Raw genomic sequence first — 16,567 nt, forward strand, 5'->3', positions numbered from 1 at the left:
CGGACCAGCCTGACATTAGGCGAGAGATGAAACATATAGCCCAATATCAATTATTTTTGATTACAAAAGAGGTTTGGTACAAAGTTTTAAATGATGAATGTCAGTCCATACAGACTGTAGCGAGGTTAGCACAAATTGCAGAACACACGGAAAACATCCCATACAAAGTAGGAAAAGCAGTAGCGGTCCAGCCAGCATTAATAACCAATGAATCCATTGAAATCCTCCAAATGTTAGGGGGTTAGTAATAAACATATGTTGCATTTTACTTTTAAGTTTATCAGTGACAGACTCTATGTGGCATATTGTTAGTAATGTTAAAACAACATCCCCCTGGTACAGATTTACAACTTATATGATCTTTTAACAGCAAATAATCGATAGCTGCTTGGTTTAAGAGTACTTCTGAACAAACTTGATCCAATTCTTCAGCTATATTGGATAGCGCAGTAGCAGTAAGATTGATGGTTTTGGTCACCAAACATGCAAGCCTTCGAAGTCCATGGTTATTTCCATAAGCCAATCCAGGAACTCCCACTAGCTATATAGCCATGGTAAAAGCAGGTCTCCAATTAAGATGACATTATCATCACAGATCTCAGGTAATGAGCGTCGCTGTCGTGTCTTTGGAAATACAGATGTTAGCATCGAGGCCACACGGCCCAATGAGCAGTTGCGAAAATCATCAGGGGCTAAGGAAGTAAAAGCAAATTGGTTGCATAAAAATACCCATCCCTTAGGAGCCGTGTCCCATACCAGTACCGGATCAGGTCCATTCGATTGATTGGTGATAGGATCCCTCCATTTCACCATTGCTCTTTTCGCAGCTGTTTGTGGATGCCAGTGTTGATCAGCTGCAAAACGACCATCTTTATCCAATGTGAAAAAAATTTAAAATGAATAAAGCATGTGAGAGCCATTTGTTAGAAGGCAGAAGCCCTGAACTTCCCTTTTTTTATTTTATTAAAACATTGCTTTAAAGTATTATGTATACATTTAACAATGCCTTGGCCCTGAGGATTATAAGGAATGTCAGTAACATGAGATATAAAAAAGTTACACAAAAAGTTTTAAAAGAGGTGGAAATATAAGCAGGTCCATTATCCATTTTAATTTGTTTTGGAGTTCCTAGGGAAGCAAAAGCTTGTAAGCAATGGGCAATAACATGTCTTGTAGCTTCACCTGTATGTAAGGGAGCAAAAATAAATTTAGAACAAGTATCAATAGACACATGTATATATTTTTGTTTACTGAATTGCATGAAGTGGGTAATATCCATTTGCCATAGTTGATTGGGGAATAAACCGCGAGGATTAATTTCAAAGTGAGGTACTGGTAACTGGATGGAGTAAGTACAATAGGATTTTACAATTTGTTGAGCTTATTTTTAAGTAATATGTTTTAAGCATAACGTATGAGCATTTAAATGATGTAAAACATGATCTTTTGTTGTTGTATCAATAGAATATATGTAGAGAGCAGAATCAAACGACTGTCCTCTACCAAAGGTCCAGGGAGACTGGAATGTGCTCGAATATGACCTATAGAGAAAGGGCAGGTATGCTGTCGAATGACAGTGCAAATGCAAGAAAACAAAGGAGAAGAAGCTGAGGATTTAGGAAGGAATGAACAAGTTTCCAATTGAGGCACCGATAGGAACACATATTTGCTATCAGTGTATATGTTAACCACTACATCCAAAGTAGACCGCAATGCAAGTGCAACAGCAGCTAATTTAACTAGCTGTAGAGATGAAAAAGGGGTGTTAATAACTGTACGGTGACCATCACAAATTATAGAAGCTTGACCAGTGTTGGAACCGTTGGTAAATATCAAGGCAGCATTTTCTAAAGGCTGAAAGCTGGTATTTTGCGGGAACACACAGGGATGTTGTCGTAAAAACTGTAATACTTTATCTGCTGGATAATTATTATGAACTTGTCCTGAAAAAGAAGCTAATGCAAGAGGCCAATCTTCGGTGAAAGATAGAAGCCACATAAGCTGTTTGTTAGTATATGGCTGACATATGCATGTCGGCTCTATTTCAAATATTTTTTTACATTCTAATTTCCCTTTAGCTATAATCTCAGCTATTGCATTATAATGTGGTACAACATTCTTTTTAGGGGTAGCCTGTAAATATATCCAAAGTAAAGGGGCCTCTTGCCACAACAGAGCGGTGGGTAAATAATCTGTAATCAAAATAATAAGAATTAAAGGTTGATTATAATCAATGTAAGAAACAAAGATCTGAGATAAGGCTTGTTGTACCTTTTCCCAGGGTAGGCATGCTGCGGGAGTAAGCACTCGTTGGGAGGTAGGGGAACTATTTCCCTTTAGGATATTGAATAAAGGTTTTAGGTCTTCTGTTGTGAGGTGGAGATGTAGACAAAGCCAATTAATATCCCCTAGAAGTTTTTTGAAAATCATTTAAAGTCTGTAAAGAATCCACTTGTAAGGTGACTTTCTGTGGAAGTATTTTTTATGGGTACAATTGGAAGCCTAGATATTGATAAGGATATTGAAGTTGCATTTTCTCAGGGGCTACGATAAGACCAAAACCAGATAACTGCTCTTTTATTACCATCAGACATTGCATCACCAAAAATTTCTAGGGTCCAGTTATTAAAATATCATTCATATATTGTATAATATATAAATTGCTATATATTTTGCGATTTTTTTTGAAGAGCAGCATCAACGAATTGTTGGCACAAAGTAGGGCTATTAGCCATTCCTTGAGGTAAGACCCTCCACTGGTATCTTTACATAGGTTCTTTAAAATTTACTGATGGAGCACTGAAAGTAAATTGGGGACAATCTTCTGGATGTAAAGATATAGTATAAAAACAATCTTTTAAGTCTATTATTGCAATATAAGAGTCCTTTGGAATTGCAGTAGGCAATGGTAAACCTGGTTGTAAAGTCCACATAATTTCCACAGTAGCATTAACAGCCCTAAGGTCCTGAAGTAAACGTCATCTTTCAGATTTTTTTCTGATAACAAAAATAGGACTATTTATTCCAAGGAGAATTAGAGGAAACTATATGTCCTGTTGTTAATTGTCCTTCCACCAATATCTGTGCAGCATTTATCTTTTTCTGTTGTAAAGGCCACTGATCCACACACATGGGATTATTTGATTTTTATTTATTTTTTTTTTCGCATGGGGCACAGGTTGATCAGCAGCCATCAAGGGAAACCTAAGCCCTTCCAGTCATGATTGACAGTTAAAGTAACTGGAGATGTGATGCCTTGTTGTTGTTTGCCTAAACCCTTACCTGGCAAATGACCTTGTTGAAGCATATTAGCGGTAACAACTTCATTTGGACTACACATTAAAGCCCCCATTTTGTGTTAAAACATCCTGCCCCCATAGGTTAAAGGGCAGTCCTCCTAGAATATATGATTAAGATGTGTCTGTATTGTTTGTTTTATCTTTTCATTGTAACAACTCTGAACTTGGTTTTAGTCCCTGACTCTGACCAATACCTCATATTGGGAATTTTCTTTTTCCAATTTGTATGCCAGTTTGTTGCTGAAATAACAGAGACATCAGCTCTAGTATCTAAAAGACTCTTGAATAACTTTTTATTTAATTTTAAGGAAAATTTGGGTCAGTTCTTAGTTATGGGTTGTATCCAATAAGCATTAGAAGATCCAAAACCTTTATTTCCTCTTTTATTTGAGGAGGACTTACCAATTGAAGATAAGGGGAGCAAAATTAATTGAGCAATATGTTGTCCTGGAGTTAAGGTTACAATTACATTATTGGCTTGAGCCATACTTTTTATTTTATCAGTAAAGTCAGCATCTATAACTCCAGGAAAAACCTGTAACCCTTTTATAGTTATACTACATCTGCCCAGTAGGAGGCCAAAAACCCAGTTGGCAAAGGACCAAAAATCCCAGCAGGGAGGGCTTATGGGCCCATCTCAGGAGTCAATACTGTATAGGAGGTGGCACTGAGGTCCAGTCCTACACTACCCTCTGTGGCTCTGTGGAGACAATTGATGGATTTAGGGTGTTCTGCTGAGGAACAAATGTCATGGCCCCAAAAATGTGTTGGTTTTGTTGGGATGGGGCCTGGGGCCAGCCCTGCTTTATTTTTTTAATGAATTACCTTTTTTATCAGTTTTGGAGTAACTTTTATTGGCCCAATGCCTTCCCCTATAGCACCGGGGGAAAATCCCAGGAGGAGCCTTATTTTGATTTTTGACTTTTGGACAATTTTTTGTACATGTTTTTGCTGTCCACATTTATAGCAGCCTCATTTCTTGGGCATAGCCCTCCTTGATTATTTTTATAATGACATACCATGTAGAGCGGCAGGTCCTGAATGTCCTGTTTTTAAATTAATCCATTTTGCTAATCTCTCATCAAAGGAACTGTCACAGAACACCTCAGCCACAATAGCCAATTGATTTATGTTCACATTGTACTTATGTTTTGTAGAATTTACAGTACTGTGGTCATCACTAGGCAATCTTCACACAGCACCGGAAAAGGATCCATACTGAGAATTAAACATCATTAGTAATCATCACGGGCACGTTTAACGTTCAGCTTGACTGTGTGTTCCCCCGGGATGAAACAGCAGCAGCAGAGGCTTGTTCTGGCTCCCTCTTAAAGCCCCCAAGGACAAGGGTGGCTCATTGCTAAGATTTTAGGCAAGCAGTGCGTCCCGTCTCGGATCTTGGCCAGAGAGCCAAGACACGAAGCATGCCCACCTGTTTGTTAGAAACATTCCTTTATCCTTTTCCCTGGGAACTGGCCAGGCTCCCAAGGAGCAGGAGAAGGTCATCCGGCAGCAAAGTTACTTGTCTACCAGAGCCGAACCTAGATACAAGCCTCTCCATCCCAAAAATCTGTCCTTACATTTGGCCCTAGGGTTGCATCGAGGTATAGACGTACTTAACACATCATCATAAGAATACAATACAAATTTTTCATACAAGTATACATCCAGCAAACACAAAAACAGACACGTTGAGGTGCACACAGTCCAATTAATAAATGCGCTAACACTTTGCATTACTCTAAAATTAGTGATTTGGGTTTTATTAAATATTTGTAACATCTCTTTTTGATAAGACAACAAATTTTTTAGCAGATGGAACACGGTGGGTATAACCATTTTAGCCATAAGGATAGTAGCCTCTTATTATCTGTAATTGTTACATTCTTGCAGGTTTGTGGAATCTTAACTATTTGTGGCATATTTTGATTTACATTTCTTTTTTTTGTAAAGCAAACCACGCATAATCTGCCCAAGCATTCCTATCAATAATAAGGGTAGAGTTAGTACATAATACAAAAACAGAATGGGTAGTCCAGACACTTTGTCACCACAATTCCTCATTTCATATAGTAATATTAATTTCACAACAGGTAACATTTACTTCAAGTGAAATATTTAAATGCAGGGTGAGGGCTGTCCAGTGTACACTGATCTATATTTTTTTACTCCCAGTGTTTCTTATCCACAACACCCTCTTTAGCAAACCAAGGACTAATTTTTTTAACAGCACTGATAAATTGCTCTACGGTTTGTTTCTTTAACTCTATTTTCTATATCTGCAATAAAGTTTTTCCAGCCTTTGTCACGGCTTGCTTTGTTTCTTTAAATGTACATTTAAATCTTTTCCGAGCAAATCCCAGTGTTGCTCATCCAGGACTCCTTCTTCTTTGAACCAAGGACTGACTATTCCTATAACATTAATGAACTCTTTTATGGCTCGCCTTTTTTAACCCTTGCTTCTTGTGCCTTGAGTGAGGCTTCTAGCCCTTTTACAAACATTTCTTGCTTAGTGTTTGTCCCATAGTCTCGTCGCTCCACTTACCCTCGTAGCCTGTATCGCGGACGGGTCAGGACGCGGTGGCCACTATGCAGGTCTTCACTCACCTTCTCCGGGCCTGTATCACAGATGAATTGTCTGCGGTGGCTCTTATGAGATGAGGCGGCGACCTAAATGGAACAGCCGGCTTTTCCAGCGACGTTCAGCTCAATTCCCGTTCCCCATGCCCCACGTTGGGCGCCACTTGCCCCGGCCCGCGGGGTAATCAACTAGGACATGAGGAGGGCAGACCTGAATGGAGAGACAAACCAGACACGAGAAGGGAGACCAAGACAGTATTCTGATCAAGGTCTCACTTTATTGGAGAAGGAGGCGCTTATATAATACAAGGCAAGGATTGTAACAGTAGAGGGCAAGCAGGTGTCATCTCACAACATAGTTTAAAGGAATAATTTCACAGGAATCAGTATCAATTTGAGAAAGGGAGTTACAGCGAGGTCTCACAGCTAGCAGGCATGCTTATCAAGGTACAAGAAAGAGAGCACTGAAACCAGATGGCCTGGCCAGGCACTAACCATATCAGTGAGCTGTACAAATGGACTTTTCTAGTGACTCCTCCTTACAGAAACACAGCTGAAGGTTAGTCTAAACAAAGGCCTATACAGGGAACCCAGCACAGTGGCTCCCAACACCCAGCTCTGACCATTGTGGCCACTGGGGAAGTGAACCAACGGATGGAAGACTTCTCTCTCTCTCTCTCTCTCTATCTGCCTCTGCCTCTGCTTCTGCCTCTCTGTAACCCTGTCTTTAAAATAAATAAATAAAATATTTTTTAAAAATGGAAGTTCCTCCCCATACTGTTTCTATAACGGTCTACCCAGTCATAGGGTCATTAAAAATATTAACAGACATCTGAGAAATGCATGCCTAAGTGCAGGAGCAGTCCAGGTAGACAGGTAGATGAAATTAGTCCAAGGTCCCAAAAAATGTACATGATGTTAATATTAAACAAAATACAATCACCGTTGATACTAAGAATTGGTCCGAGAAATACGACACCTTCACCTGTACCAGATACTGCCAGTGAAATAAGTTGAAGCTTCTACATTATTTGCAATATTGAAGATTAAAATTGTAACTCAATTTATTTGACTACCCATGACTACATTTACTTCTATGCATTAATTTAAGAATAACAAACAGTTTGCTCCATAGGTAAATGACTAAAAGTTAAGATGTTTCTTCTAGCATTTCAGTTTTAAGAGGTGGGACTGGGGGCTGGTGCTGTGGTACAGTGGGCTAAGCCTCCGCCTGCGGTGCCAGCATCCCATATGAGCACTGGTTTGAGGCCCGGCTGCTCCTCTTCTGATCCAGTTCTCTGCAATAGCTTGGGAAAGCAGTAGAAGATGGCTCCTGGCTCCTGGCTCCTGGCTCCTGGCTCCTGGCTTCAGACTTCGGATCGGTGCAGCTCTGGCCATTGCAGCCATTTGGGGAATGAACCAGCAGATGAGAAACCTCTCTCTCTGCCTCTGCCTCTCTGTAGGGGTACGGATTTGTATAGACTAAAACACGATGATTGCATTTTTTTTCATTTTACACATAGTGAAATCAGAGCAAGAACATTTAAACTCAAAATTTATGAAATGTATTTCATGAACATGTTTACACAGATCAGGAATATTAGATAAATTTAGATTAAACTTAAGTTCCCCAAAAATTATTTTACTGAGCAATCCTTTAAGCACTGATTTAAATTCCTAGTGCAGAAGGGTTTTTCCTTAAGTCTTTTTATGAAAACTATTTATTGATCTATATCCAAGCTGCCTATCTTTGATTTTTTATTTTGCAACTTAGCATTAAGCTAGAGTTAGATTTTCCACTTTCCCATCCAATAATTTTTTAGGAATAGAAAATATTTATATTAGAAAACAAGAACCCTTTTTAAGCATTCATTAGTAACTTGGTTACTTTTACACGTATTTGTACTTAAACTTATCAGAATACATTTACTTTTGAGCCAAGGTTTTATAATTAGCCACCACTTTTTGAAATTAGAAGACAAGTCTAAGGCCATCCCACCCTGAAGGCGCCGGATCTCGTCTGAAATTAGAAGACAAGTCTAAGGCCATCCCACCCTGAACGCGCCGGATCTCGTCTGAAATTAGAAGACAAGTCTTCCTGGAATGGCTGCTCCTCACTTGAGTTCATTTTCCCCAGGCAGGGTCATGGAAGGGCCCCACCCCTTCCCAAAGGAAGAAAACTGCGCCCCAGGAAACGACCAGCAGCTCCAGGGGCAGGGGCCATGCCTGTGGGTTTGTGGGGGTCTAGCATTTCCTTCCAGAATGCTCCTGTGGTTATAGTACCAGGGGATCAGTTGCTCAGGGTTGGTGGGGGGTGGTCTTTGCAAAAGAAAGAATTCAGACGTGAGACAGAGTGGTCGTAAGCAAGCTGGCAAAGTTTAATGAAGAAGGTGCACCTGGCAGAGCAGGCGGGCATCTCGGCGGGTAAGGAGCAGCAGACTGGAGTTTTCTGGGTGTTGGATGTGGGCCTCCTTCTCCCCCTACACCCTTTCTGGGATCTTGCTGGGTGGAGGGCTTTCTGGGAGTGGAATCCCTCCCAGAACTTCATAACAGCCCCCTTGGTGGGGGGGCAGACAAGATTCCCTTAAGCTGCCCAACCAGATTATTGAACAACAGCAAGACTTTGGATCTGTAAATACTGGTTTCCTTCCATTTTCCTTCTGCCCCTCGCACACACACTGGCTCAGGTCTATCCAGCTACCTTAACCGTTACAGCCTGGCCTGTAGCATCATGATGCTGTGTTCACCAGGACAGAAGCCCAGGCCACCCAGCAAGGCGCCCGCTGAGCTGGGGTCATTTTGAGCTGTCCTGGAAGTATCACCTGAGGACTAGAGCCCCAGCTCACTGACACCCAAGGGCCACACAGGAAGGCCCCTCTTGCTCCCATACTTCCTGCCTTCTGCTGCAGTTATTTAATGTTTACTTACTTATTTTCATCTACTTGAAAGGCAGAGCAACAGGGGATGGGGGAGGAAGAGAGAGAGAGAGAGAGAGAGAGAGAGAGAGAGAGAATTCCAGCTGCTGGTTCATTCTCCAAATGTCTGCAACAGCCGTGGAACTCCACCCAGGTCTCCCACATGGGTGCAGGGGCCCAAGCACTTGAGCCGTCATCTATTGCCTCCCAGGATGCATTAGCAGGAAGCAGGATTAGACAAAGAGCGGTCAGGACTCCAATTCCATACAGGATGCAGATGATGCAAGCGGTGGCTTAACCTGCTACACCATGGCGCCTGTGTCACCCCTACAGCTTTTTAGCATGTAACATTGCAATTGCATTTGTCCATCTTCTCTGATGGCATTTTAATTATTTTTTAAAATTTATTTATTTTTTTCTCATTTATTTGAAGGGAAGAGGGAGGAAGGGGAAGGTTCTTCCAACTGCTACCAAAATGCCCACAATGGCCGGGCCTTAGGTCAAGCCAAGACCAGGAGTCAGGAACTCTATCTGGGTCTCCCATGTGACCCAAATACTTGAGCCATCATCCACTGCCTCCCAGGACACGCATTGGAGGAAGCTGGAATTGGGAGCAAAGCTGAGACTTGAACCCAGGCACTCCAGTATGGGATGTGGGCATCTCAGTTGTGTCTTAACTCCTGCACCAAACGCCCACCCCATAGTGTGTGCCCTACTCTTGAGAGTAGGACCCATTTCTGTCTTACCTGCACTTGTGTCATCACCCCGAGCAAAGGGCCTGGTGTGTCAGATGCTCTCAGACAACAGTCCTTAATAATAGTAGCAACACAGGGTAAGCACTAGGTGCTGATTCGATTCCCAGCTGCTCCACTTCCAATCTAGCTCCCTGCTAATGGCCTGGGGAAACCGTGGAGGATGGCCCAAGTGCTTGGGACCTTGCAGCCACATGGGAGACCCAGAAGAAGCTACTTTCTCCTGCCTTCAGACTGGCCCAGCTCTGGCCATTGTGGCCATCTGGGGAGTAAACCAGCAGATGGAAGATCTCTCTTCCTCTCTCTCTCTGTAACTCCGCCTTTCAAATAAATAAATAAATATTTCAAAAAATAAAAATAAAAAATTTTAAAAATAAAAAATAATGAATTAGAAGACAAATTCACAAGTGGAAAATCATTAAAAAGTCGATCCAATGGAGGCAACTTTCCTTAACTTACCCTAACTATGTAAATCACAGTTCGGAATTTTTCTCTGCACCCCCTTGAACACAGGCGACAGTGGAACCCTGTCCAGTTCACAGCTCGTGGATTCTGATTTTATACCAGCCTGGAATTTTTTTTAAATGTTTTGAACCTTTGAAACTTTGTCTTTCTTTTTGTTTTTTTCCTCCTGGAAGTATCTGAGACTCCTTCCTGTCTTCTAGATGCACTTGAGTTCATAGTAATCTCTTGAAACCAGTAAGAACAGGAGACTCACAGAATAACAAGACACTGGTTTGTGTCTGCTCATAGCCGCCAGCTGAGGACCCCAGCCTAATGCAGGGGCGCCCTCCAAGGGAGGCCCCGGTCCTTTGCTATGCAGGGTGTAGTCCACACCAGTCCCCAGGAAATCTGCGGCAGATCTGGGCCTTACATATCTCGGGGCCCTTTCCTTTCCTTTTTTTTTTTTTTTTTTTTAATATACTTATTTGCCAGGTAGAGTTATAGACAGTGAGAGAGAGAGACAGAGAGAAAGTTCTCCCTTCCGTTGGTTCACTCCCCAAATGCCTGCTACAGCCGGCACTGCGCCGATCTGAAGCCAGGAGCCAGGAGCTTCTTCCAGGTCTCCCATGCGGGTGCAGGGCCCAAGCACTTGGGCCATCTTCCACTGCCTTCCTGGGCCACAGCAGAGAGCTGGAGTGGAAGAGGAGCAACCGGGACTAGAACCCGGGGCCCATAGGGGATGCCCGCGCCACAAGGTGGAGGATTCGGGCCCTTTTATCGAAATGTGCTGCTCCTGCACCTGCATGGCTGGAGTCTATTGGGGTTCTGGATGCCTCGCCCGCACTGCTCATCTAACCCAAGTGTCTACAACAGGAAGGGGGAAATCTCAAACTGAATGGAAGGGACATTAGACTCTTGTGAAGCTGGAAATTATCCTGTGAGGAACAAATTCGTGTTAGAAAACAAAAGCTCTTCAAGTACCAAGCACGGCCACCTATCCGTCCTCCAGGGGGCGACAGTTCGCGGGTTCAGAAAAAGCAGCCATTGCAGGCAGTACTGCACCTCGGCCGTCCCATGCCGTGTCTCGGTTTTCTGTCAGTGTGGGGAAACTGATGTGCCTGACGGCGGCTCTCATGAAGAAAGATGCCTTACTAGAGTCCAAATGAAACTAAACGTAGACGCAAAACTCAGGGTGTTTACTAGTGGGGAGCCACATTTGGGTTGAAAAATTTTAGCAACAATTTGAAAAGGTGTTGATGATAGTTATATAAAACAAATCCAAGGACTAACCAATACAATGAAAAGACTCAAAATACATTTCTTCTTTAAGTTCTTATAAAAAGAAAAAAAATTTTTAGATTTTTTATTTTATTTGAAAGGCCAACTTACAGAGAGAGGAGGAGCCTCAAACAGAGAGAGAGAGAGAGAGAGAGAGAGAGAGAGAGAGAGAGATCTTCCATCTGCTGGTTCACTCCCCAAATGGCTGCAAGCCAGGAGCTTCCTCAGGGTCGCCCACATGGGTGCAGGGGCCCATCTGTTTTTTTCCCAGGTGCATTAGCAGGGAGCAGGATCAGAAGCAGAGCAGCCAGATCTCAAACCAGCACTGCAGACAGAGACTTACCCTGCTACACTACAACACCGACCCCAAAAAGAAAATTTTGTAATTAAATAAACAACCTCCCAACAATATCGTTTTAGGAAACCCAATAGAGAGTTTCTCAGGTCTGTTTCTGATGAGATCGCTCAATATAAGTAAATGTTATCAAACAAGGGGCAGCCTGTACCCCATTCAGAGGCTGTCCAAGTCCTAGCTCCTCCATTTCTGATCCGGCTCCCTGCTGATGCACCCTGGGAGGCACCAGATGATAGCTGAAGTTCTGGGGTTCCTGCCTCCCACACAGAAGACCTGGATTGAGTTCATGGCTCCTGGCTTCAGCTTGGCTCAGCCCTGACTGTTGCAGGCATTTGGGAAGCGAACCACAGATGGAAGAGCAATCTATCATCTCTCTATCGATCTATTATCTATCTATCTATCTATCTATCTATCTATCTTCTCTATCTCCCCACCACAACCCCTCATCACTCCGCTTTTCAAATAAATAAATCTTTTTTTTTTTAATTCTCCAACCAGAAGAAAATTGAACTCCACAAACAGCCAATGAGTTACAGAACTACTACAAGGTAACAGAAAAAGTGATTAACTCTTGCTATATGAGCCAGGTCAGAAAAGCTTCCCGGAGGAAGACATGGGCGAGTGGAATTTTGATAGCCACAGCTGGGAATTTTCCAAGCAGGCAGAAGAAGGGGCATTCCAGGCAAAGGAAACCTGAAGGCAGAGGCAGGAAGTCATGAGTCAGCATGTTTTTTATAAAACGCTGAAACTGGATCCGCTCGCCAGAGAAACAGCGAAATGGAGAGACGCTGAGGAGGTGGGCAGGGACTTCATGCCCTGTTAGAGACTTGACATTTCTTCACAAAACAAGAAAAATTGCTGATGGTCTGAATGAAGGCATTAAAAATCCTTACGGTCATGAGATGGGAGACCCATTTAAGAGCTGTCCTGGGGGAGTAATTCACAGTAAGTATTGAGTATTGAGTACTGAATATTGAGTAATAACAGGAAGGGGTTTATTTGGAGAGGTAAGAATTTAGGGTGAGTCGGTAAAGGTGTGATTCAGAAACAGTAAATGACAGCAAGTTGTCCAAGTCTGTTTGCCTATCTTGCACTTTGAATGGATCGTGTACCCGGGCATGAATCCATGGCATACATTGGTCAACGCTTTTCACACGATACCAAAATACCACATTTGTTAATATCACCACTGATCGCATCAGAAAATTTTTAAATATTCCACAGTATCAGATGCAAGCTTTCCAAAATTCCAAGTTTGACTTGAAAACTTAGATTTTATCATCATAACAAATACAGTCAGGTGTTTTTCCTGAAGTCACAGTCTCACCTTGTTTGTTTTTCAAGAAAATGTCTGTTAAATACCCAGTTTCTGTATATCTTTTGTTCCCAAATTTTTTAAAAACAGGTGTTTTTTGAAAAAAGTGGTTAGTTCAGTTCGCAACTCAAACAAGTATTTTTCCTAAAGACGACCACAGACTTGAGTAGACAAACAAGTGTTTGCAGGAACCCCCTATTACATCACACACTTTAAAAAAAAAAATTAATGCACGCAACGGTTGAGATTCAATGAAAATAATTTTTACTGCTTCAAAAAAGACATCCTTTACTGAAACTGACTTTTTTTTTTTAAGTGGCTGTGTGGGTGAGGAATATAATGACCACTAGCATAGCTTTATGCCATTGACTCAACTCATGCCAAGACATCATTTTATCCAACATTGCTTTTCTTTTTTTTAATTTATTTTATTTTTTTTTTTTGACAGGCAGAGTGGACAGTGAGAGAGAGAGAGACAGAGAGAAAGGTCTTCCTTTGCCGTTGGTTCACCCTCCAATGGCCGCTGCGGCCGGCGCGCTGCGGCCGGCACACCGTGCTGATCCGAAGGCAGGAGCCAGGTGCTTCTCCTGGTCTCCCATGGGGTGCAGGGCCCAAGCACTTGGGCCATCCTCCACTGCACTCCCTGGCCACAGCAGAGAGCTGGCCTGGAAGAGGGGCAACCGGGACAGAATCCAGCGCTCCGACTGGGACTAGAACCTGGTGTGCCGGTGCCGCAAGGCAGAGGATTAGCCTATTGAGCTACGGCGCCGGCCCAACATTGCTTTTCACTCAGTGCCAATGTCAACTCAGTTGTTGCAGGGTAAGCCACCAGACTCAAAAATGTTACACAGCCCTTTTCATGTGTTGGCACTCCTGTATTTGTTGCCAGGCATTCACACAGAAGATCCTCACTGACTAGCTGGTGTAAAACCAGATGAATACAAGCAAAACAGCACATCTGGGACTGGTGCTGTGGCATAGCAGGTAAAGCCACCACCTGCATTGCTGGCATCCCATATAGGTGCTGGTTCGAGTCCTGGCCGCTCCACTTCTGATCCAGCTCTCTGATATGGCCTGGGAAAGCAGTACAAGCTGGCCCAGGTCCTTGGGCCCCTGCACCCATGTGGGAGACCTGGAAGAAGCTCCTGGCTCCTGCCTTTGGATCGGCGCAGCTCCAGCCGTTGCCGCCAATCAGGGAGTGAACCAGCAGATGGAAGATCTCTCTCTCTCTCTCTCTCTCTCTCTCTCTCTGCCTCTCTGTAACTCTGCCTTTCAGATAAATAAATAAATCTTTAAAAAAAAAAATCTATGGTTAACCACTCATCAGACAAGATTCAGTCTTCATCTTTGCAGTTATTCTTTGACAAGGCACTGTATCACTGGAAAATATCAGTAATGTGCTTTCTTATAATGACTTTTCTTCAAGCAGGTATTCAGCAATATCAGTGTGTCCCTGGCTTCTGGCTGTGGCACCAGCCCAACACTGGACATTGTGGGAGCATGATAGATAGATGGACAGATAGATAGATGTTAGATATTAGATACAGATACATCTGTCTCTCAAGTCAATAAAAATAATAACAAATATAATTCAAGCTTTTTGAGAACATGATAAATTCATAAAGCAATAAATAGAAAGATTTCCCATATCAAGAGATACTGACAATGAATATACGTGTAAGTAACTAAGTTTTAAATCGGTTATTTTAGTAGATGTAAAAAACTAAGCATTGACTATACGGTCCCTAAGTAAAATCAGTGTCGAATTGTAACTGTAGGTGTCAGCAAATACCTAACCACAGGCAGGAACACAATTTGCAAGAAGGAAGAAGTGTTCACATTTCTATCTTGTGTTTCTTTTCCCTCTGCATAAACATTTTTGTCCTGTGGTCTCCATGTCTCCTTCTTAATAAGCTATAATATGAACCCAAAGAACATGTTTTCTACTATTTGATATGTTTATTGAACATAGTTTGTTTTCTGAATTGCATTTGTTTCGTTTACCAGTTCTGGTAGTCCAGGCTTGTTTTATTTCTCTGTAAAATGGTTTTGTCTAAAACACAAAACTCAGTGCCTGCTCATACACAGGCACCCACTGTTCTCTAAAGCACCCATTTCCAAAGTGGAGGTGCACGCCACGGGGAATGCACAGGTGAGCTGGAACACAGAAAGCAAATGTTAGAATTCCTATTTATTTGGCAACTTTCAGACTTTCTGTTTGTGCATTATGATGTATATAATCAAGCCATATACTCATGCTAGTATATGTGGATAATTTATAAATAAATAAGCATGTGTATATGTAGATACTTATTCCATTTTTTTACTGAGTGTATCAGTCAACTTTTCATTACCACAGCCAAAGACCTTAGGCTTTATAAAGAGGAAAATTAATTTAGTTCATAGTTTTAGAGATTAATCCAAGAGCAGGTGCTCCGTTAGGTTGGCCCTGGAAGAAGAGGAGCTCCTGGGACAGAGGACCATTTGGTAATCCACGGAGGGGAGAGGAGCTGCCCCCAGTGCAGGCGTTCTCTGTAACCAGCCCCCTCTGCACAGCTGCCTCTGGAGGGCACATTCTCAATGATCTAACTGGGGGCCTCCCCCAGAGCCCACCTTCCAGTAACACCCTAGGCACAAAGCCTTTATCACATGGGTCTTTGGGGGACACTCAAACAGAGGGCTTTATAAATCAGAGGGCTTTAGGCTTTTGTTTTGTAAACATTTCAACACTGGGGTAGCATTGTGGCACAGTGGGTTAGGTCACTGTCTGCAACACTGGCATCCTTGATGAGAGCTGGTTCAAGTCCCAGCTGTTCCACTTCAGATCCAGCTCCCTGCTGATGGTCCAGGAAAGCAGCAGTCCGTGGGCCCTTTCACCCATCTGAAAGACCTGGGAAAAGTTCCTGGCTTCAGTCTGGCCCAGCCCTGATGCTTGTAACCATCTGGGGACTGAACTAGCAGATAGAAGACCTCTCTCTCTCTCTCTCTCTCTCTCTCTCTCCATCTCTTTCTCTCTTCCAGTTCGAGTCCTAGCCACTCCACTTGCAATCCAGCTCTTTGCTATGGCCTGGGAAAGCAGTAGAAGATGGCCCAGGTCCTTGGGCCCCTGCACCCATGTGGAAGACCCGGAAAAAGTTCCTGGCTCCTCTCTTCGGATCGTTGCACCTCCGGCCGTTGTGGCTAGCTGGGGAGTGAACCAGTGAATGGAAGACCTTTCTCTCTCTCTCTCTCTCTCTCTCTCTCTCTCTCTGCTTCTCCTTCTCTCTGGGTGTAACTCTGACTTTCAAATAAATAAATATAATCATTTTAAAAATTACTAGGAAGTAGACTCAATGTGAATTCTCAGGCTATAGCCTCAGAGTCTGATTGAGCAGGTCTAGAGGAGTCCAGAAATCTACATCTCCATCCAGTCCCCAGAAGGCCCTAACAGGTCCTCTGTGACACAGCCTCGATGTGAATGTCCTAAGTAAGTGCGCCATCCTGCCATCGCTCACGAGCATTTGATCAAAGAAACAGATCTAAAGCCCAACTAGCAAACCAGCCCAGAACGTGAGTCCTCCTCTCCTGCGAACTGTGATCACAGTGTGAAACAGCAGTCCACATTCTTCCTCCAGGGCGACCACGTTCCC

This window comes from Lepus europaeus, chromosome 3, assembly GCF_033115175.1.
Source record: "Lepus europaeus isolate LE1 chromosome 3, mLepTim1.pri, whole genome shotgun sequence".
NCBI lineage: Eukaryota > Metazoa > Chordata > Mammalia > Lagomorpha > Leporidae > Lepus > Lepus europaeus.